Below are 7,232 nucleotides of genomic sequence, written 5' to 3'. Positions count from 1 at the left end.
TGCGCCATGAGGCCCAGCAATGCTGAATTATTGAAACAACAACAAAACTGCAGATAATGCTAAGATAAATGGAAATAATTTATTCTCTAAATATATTTACTATTTTGCAGTTATAGGATATGTGTATAGATACATTTTCAACTCTAGGTGCTTAGTTTCTGTTACTTAAATCCTCATTTTGTATTAGGGATTTAATATTGCCTTATTCTGTATAATACTCCAGGCAAGGGCAAAAAATCTTAATGTAATTTCTGACATGCAACAGTGCTAAAAAAGAAAGATAAACATAGTTATGCCTATATAAATCTGTTAAAGAGATTTTACTCATTAACCCCCTAGATAATTCTACTTGTTACTACGTGGCTAATAACAGAGAGCTGTGGCACAAATATTTCATTACTTGCCTCCAAAAAATGGTTGACATCCTCTGTGGCCATCTGCGAAGGTGCTCATTCCTCTGTGTTTGATGAAATTACTAGAGTGTTAGGGTTGTGGACTGATGAAGAAAAGTCTTCTGTGCTCTTGGTTTCTGGTATTTATTTACCTGGACCTGTTAAAAAGGAAACAGGGATGAATTTACTAGTGTGTGTGTGTGTGTGTGTGTGTGTGTGTGTGTGTGTGTGTGTTGTTTTTTTGTTTTTTGAAACAGGGTCTCACTATGTACTTGAGACTGACCTGGAACTCACTTTGTAGCCCAGGCTGGTCTCGAACCCACAGGGATCCTCCTGCTTCAGCCTCCCAAGTGCTGGGATTACAGGCGTGCACAACCACACCCGGCAATGAATTTACTAGTTTTGAACTAATAGCCAGTTATTCTGTTATTTTAGATTCCCATGTAAGGACATTTTGAGATTTTTTTATGAAGTCTCATTTAGAATAGCATAATTTTAGATGGAATGATTTACTAAATTTATGACAACAGGTTAAAAAAAACAGCTGTATGAACCACGCAATTCAATTTCTATATTTTACACTATAGGAAACTGAAATCCAGAGAGATTAAGAAACACAACCAGTGTGATAGTGAGTTCATGTTAGACTCAACCTGAAAAAGCAGTTATTATTCCACGTTTGGGGATCTTTCCTCTACCTGTCTTTCAACAGATAGAAGGGAAGCATCTTCTAAAAGAAAGTGGAAGGACTGGGAAGAGATTAAAATCACCAAACTAATTTCTGAGCCCTAAGTCTAGAGAAGTTTAGAAAAAGAAACAAAAAACAAGGTAATACAATACTCAGAATGCTAATAAACAGAAAAACACTTTAATGGATACTTAAGGTGTTTTTTAAAAATTTATGACTGGTCATTAAATTTCTGAATTTCATACAGACTAGCAATCATTTATTTTTTTTAGTGCAATGATCTATTATCCACATAACACAAGAGTGATATTTTAGTATTTGCAGAGCAACAAAGTGATGCTTTATACAAGGAAAATGGACTTAAAATCCCTCAAACATTTATGACACAATCAAAAGATCTGTCTTCGCGTGAAACATCTGACCTCCCAATTCCTTACTGGCAGCCTATCCACGTGCTTTTCCTGCTGCTTGGTATTTCACAGCCTTAATGGCCATCACGTTCCTCCTCAAACATGCTAAACATCATCTCCTTTAGATCTTTGTCCTTGGTCTTCCCCTGACAGGAGCACTTCCCAGTTAGCCTCATCTGCTCCCCGTCACTAACGTACTCTTCTTCCTTGAGTGGTCAGAAACTCCCAGAGACTTCTCTCACCATTCTACCTAAGCAGCCTCCTCCTCCAGTATTTATCCTACTCCTTTCTGGCCCTCATCTCTATATCAATATGCGCTTCATTTCCATTCACAGCATTTGTAATTCCTGCAGATTATGTACTTCCAGTGTCTCTGGCAGCCAGATATGTTTTGTTTTTTTTCCAGATGTATGTTTCAGAATTAAGTTTTTTTTCTTTTAAAGATTATACAGTTCACGTACTGTAATTATTTGACTTCTTCCCTGCCCCTATCCAAGAAGTCTGGCACACTACATTAAAACCAAATATATTACCGTTGAGGTAGCTAACATATATTTTCATTCTAAGTAGGACTTTTAAAAATGATTGTAAGTAGCCTAACAGAAGGTTAATAATCCAAAGATTTTGGTCTAGGTTTTACCATGATATAAGCAACAAAATTTTGGTTTACAGAGTTTTTAATTTTAGAAATGCAGATAAGGGATTATGGAACATAATATATGATAGTTTGATAATTTCCTATCTACTCCATAGAATATATACTTAACAGAATTTTTTTTCTGTAGGCCAAGCTTGACATAAAAATTAATAATATTAGGTTAAGCGGATGAATGAAGACATTTGTAAGGTTCAGTTTTTACATTTTTGCGTTTTAGACAAATCCTATTGCATAGATATCTCTTAAATGGTTGCGGGGGAAAAGTTAAAAAAAACTCTGAAAAGCTTCTTTCAAAATTTTTTAATGGTTCACTGGAAGGCAGAAGGACAGGAAAAAATGATAAAGAGTATTTACATAAAACTATAGAAACAATACTGGGGCTGTGTGATAGAGTGGGAAGAGTTCTTAACTATAATTCTAGAGAACTAGATTTGTGTCTTTGAATTCCCTTCTATTCAACTACTCTATCACACATCTATCCATCCTCCATTCAACTCTCTGACATAGAAATCTCACCACTTGGGCTTAATTCATTACCTATAAAATGAGACAGTAGAATCTGATGATCTGTAGCACTTCTGACTGTGGCCAAGAACCTATCTGCTTACTCAGAAATTGGCTAATCAATCTGAAAGGTATTATACTATTGTTCACTGCATCTATAATTAAAACAAGAGACTTTTTAATAAAACCTATGCATGCTTGATTCCAATGAAAAGACATATTTGCTAAATGTTTATTTTACAGCTATACAATACTGAATTTTTGTGGGTTTTGTCTAAAATAACATTTATCGATCATTTGTTATATGCCAGCAACTACTTAGGCATTTATATATATTAATGGCAATTCTATTTGGTGCTAGTATTACTTGCCGTATCTGTGGTAGGTTAGGTCACTGTTCTTTTCCCCTACAATGCCTCATTAGAAGGTGTACACCTCTCCATGCTTTAACTCTGTCTTGGTCATCCGACTTTCTTTGGCCAACAGAATAACAGCATATATCATGGAGAAAAAAGCCCCAAAACTCTGAGATAAAGTTGTGTACTTGAGCTTGTTCCCTGGCAATTTTGCTTTTCATTTTAAGAAAAAAATATCTGAGGTATTTGTTGGTCCAAAGAAGATAAAAGACATTAGTGTAAACCTAGACCTATCCTCCTCAAACCAAGTTTAGCTGTGTCAACCCCAGATTAGACCTTTCCCAGCTTGTAGGCAAATACCTGAGCAAGAACAAAGATTTATTGTTATATACCAATGAGATTTTTGGTTGCTTTGCAGTAACTCCCTTCATTTTTACAGACAATGGAAATGAAGGGCAGGAAGGGTGAAGGGTGTGAAGGGAGGGCAGGGGAATGGGGAAAAAATAAGAACCAAGACCTGTCATGTAAAGGTACAAGATCCCAATGATGAATGTAACTATGTTGTTTGCTTTAAATGTACCAATAAACTTAATGGGCAGGGATAAAGTCTATAACCTATGGAAAATATGTAAGGAGGAGTTTTTAAACCCATTTTTATAATATTTGCCATTAAAATTGTTTTTTTTTTTTTTAAAGAAATGACTGGCAGAGATTAGGTAGCCAACACAGAGCTGGAAATGAAGCCCATGTAAGTCTGGCTCAATCTATATTTTCAGCCAGGCCTGGTGGCACATGCCTGTAATCCCAGCACTTGGAAGGCTGAGGCAGGAGGATTGCTGTGAGTTCGAGACCAGCCTGGGCTACATAGTGAATTCCAGGTCAGTCTCAAACCACCCCCCCCAATCCATATGTTCAACTCTTGTATTGCTGAACACTGATACTATACTGTACTTGGTATATTATATTAAACAGTTATTAATATGCCATTGGCCGATATTAAATTTTATAAGTAAATTCATGTAGTTTTCAATGGACAAAGCTGCCTTGTAGTTTGGAATAAAATTTTTATCTTGAGAAAGTAATAAGTAAAAAAAAAAAGTACACTGTTTTCTGGAGTCAGATTTATAGGTCTAGATAATAACACATATCTTGGTGATGCTGCCCAGCTCCATTGGGTAACAAACAGTGGCCTTCAATGCTGACTGCTCTATTACTATTCTACTCCTAGGCCTAGTTCATCAATTCAGGCATGAATCTGTGATCCAAGATGACAGGTTTCTCTTCTAGTGTTTTCAAATTTAGACCAAATGGGAGCCTCCATCACTGGGTCCATTCTGGAGAAAGCTGGTATCCTCAGATTTATCAAAGTTCCTTTCCTCCCCACCCTTCAGTTCCATAAGATACTTCAGTAGTTTCCCAGAAAGTGCTCTTCTTTTGTATAAGCTTAATAAAATTTGTTTTCTTGGTACAAGCCAAAATAGGCTTAAAAACCCAGTGGTTCTGCTATACTTCAGAAAAGATTTCATAGAGATCAAGTAAGAGTTGCATTTATTTTATATCTCAGAAAAGTAATTTTTATATCTTAGAGTTATTTATGGTACATCTCTTGATACTAGTTAATTTTTTTGTTTTTTTAAAAAATGATAGTCCATAGACTTTCAAGGTTCTGAGAGCAGAACTATATTTTAGTAAAGTTAAATAAAGTAGCTTTCATTTGTAATCCTATGTGTTTTATTTCATGTATTTTAAACATTTTATTTATAATGACCTTTCTATATTCCTTTTAATATACAAGTAAAGTGAATATATGGGATTTTTTGTATCATTGATTTGCTCAAACTATGACAGTTAAACAAGTTCCAACTGTTTTGGAAGCTGGGATACAGCAAGAACAATAGAGAGAAACACTGTGCTTCGTAGAGTAGTGATGAGAGAATAAGTATAACCTAATAAGAAAATTTCAAAGCATTACTAGTAGTAAACCAGGTACTTCTATTACAGTGAAATAGTTACATAAAATATGAGAATAATAAAGGCAAAAAGCCTGCAGGAAATTTATGTGCAATCTTAGCCTATATGTAGACTTCAAAAGTGATAAGTCAACAAATGCATGGCTTTAACCTGTGTGTAGACTTCAAACACAGTCTATGAATGTATATATGGAGCCTGTCCAGATGTAAAATGGGAAGACAATGACAAAGTGCAACCAACTGGCAAAATTAAACCCATCTGTAAGAATCATAGCTACTTCTACTTGCGTACACCACAAACACTAAAAGTGTTAAGAAGGTATTGTTAAATAGAAGAAATAATTTTGTGGTTGCTCACAAAGCACATATTTTTAATGAAAAAATAAAGTAAGCCACCACAACAACAAGGTAAAAGTCAGCTGCAAACTTACCAATAATGTTACACCTATTTATAATTATATAACGTCATACTATTCCTCCACAATGCGCAGGTGAGGAAACAGAGGAGCATCAGAAGTCTGAGAAGTGTGACCATTTTGACAGTGTCAGAACCAGGCTACCCTGTGTTTTCCTTATCTCCCAATTTTACTCCTGTTATATTACACTATGCCATCAAAACAATGATGAGTAGTTTCACAATTACACAGTGTTGAAATGTTGAAATATGTATTTACTTCTGTGAACTATTTGTGAAGTGGGAGCAAAGATACATTACTCGGGTCACAGAAGGTATTAGGAAGGTATTAGTAACAAATTAAACATTCTTTGTTATCTGCTGAGAGCACTAAGAACTTTGGGATGGAGTGACAGATGTGGTTCTGGAGGAATTAAATAATACAGTGCTAAAGCAGATTTTTCTCAACCAGTAGATTTAACCACCTAGAACAGGAGTTGGCAAACTTCAGCCCACAGAAACAAATTCAGTCTGCCACCTGTTTTTGCATCATATGCAAGATAAGGATGATTTTCACAACATTAAATGGCTCAAAAAGTACCAAAGAAGAAAAATATGTTGTGACACCTAAAAATTATATGCAATTCAAATTTCAGTATCTATAAAGTCAGAACACAGCCACAATTATTTGCTTATGTATTGCCTATGACTCTATGATAGATGTAAAATAAGTTGCTGACAGATGTAAATAAGCTTCTGTGTTAGAATCTAGAACACTCTTTCTCAGTGTCTCCTGGTGAGAACAGAAAGGGGAGCATGAACAAGAGTAATTGACATGGTACAATCCCATGGGTATTGTGATCAATCAGATGAAAGAAATAAGAATTAAAATCACTGTCAATGAATATGGCTTTTATTTAGAGATATATAGAGGGGAAAAGGGACTAGTGAATGGTTACTGTGAAAAAAAAGAATGAACTGAAAAATTTCCGCTACAGAAGCTCATAAATTAAACATGAAAAGATAAAAAATGATACCCCACGCAACTGGAGCCTAAAATCAAGCAGGAAAGACTATCTTCTGACTTCAAGCCAACTCTAGTCTGAACAGACAAAGATGGCCACTACACCCTGGTAAAGTAATAATTAAACAGGAAGAAATAACATTATAAATATCTATGCATTGAATGGTGTTACACCCACCTTCATATAAAAAAAGTACTAGACAGAAAACGACACACAGACACCAATACAATCACAGCTGGGACTTTAACACTCAACTCTCATAATTAGACAGGTCAATCAGACTAGAAATTAACAAGTAAATATCACAGCTTAACAAATGAACTTAACAGATATCTACAGAGATTTCATCCAACAACAGAACACACTTTTTTCAGCAGCATACTAATTTTTCCAAAATAAACCATATTCGAGATGATAAAGTATGCATAAATAAATAGAAAATAATTGAAATAATCCCCTACACACTATGAGATCATGGTGGAATGATGCTAGAAATAGCAACGAAATCAAATAAATCACACAAACACAATGATCTTAAATGTTACTGGATCACAGAAATCAAGGAGTAAATAAAGTTCCTAGAATCAAATGTGCATGGAAGAAAAACATTTCAAAAACTTTTGGACACAATGAAAGCAGTTTTAAGAGGGAAGTTTATGGCTGTGAATGCATACATTAAAAGGCTGGAGCAGCATGGCATTGTGGCCCATGCCTGTAATCCTGGCACTCGGGAGGCCGAGGCAGGAGGACTGCTGGGAGTTCAAAACCAGCCTGGGCTACATAGCAAGACCCTATCTAAAAAAAAAAAAAAAAAAAAAAAAAAGAGAAGGAATCT

The 7,232-nt window shown here is 35.2% G+C and overlaps 1 long non-coding RNA gene across 1 annotated transcript in view; it reads right to left on the bottom strand.

Moving 5' to 3' along the window:
• Positions 1–410: 410 nt before the first annotated feature.
• LOC109117930 overlaps positions 411–7,232 on the bottom strand; it is a 199,650-nt gene continuing 192,828 nt past the window's right edge. Inside the window, exon 3 of the long non-coding RNA XR_004514722.1 lies at positions 411–550. This is a non-coding gene — a long non-coding RNA (uncharacterized LOC109117930). The remainder of the gene's footprint in view (positions 551–7,232) is intronic.

Source organism: Fukomys damarensis, unplaced genomic scaffold (genome assembly GCF_012274545.1).
Source record: "Fukomys damarensis isolate Sample0158 unplaced genomic scaffold, DMR_v1.0_HiC HiC_scaffold_29, whole genome shotgun sequence".
In the NCBI taxonomy this organism is placed as follows: Eukaryota; Metazoa; Chordata; class Mammalia; order Rodentia; family Bathyergidae; genus Fukomys; species Fukomys damarensis.
The sequence above is the reverse complement of the archived record's forward strand: the minus strand, read 5'-3'. Positions and strand labels throughout refer to the sequence as shown.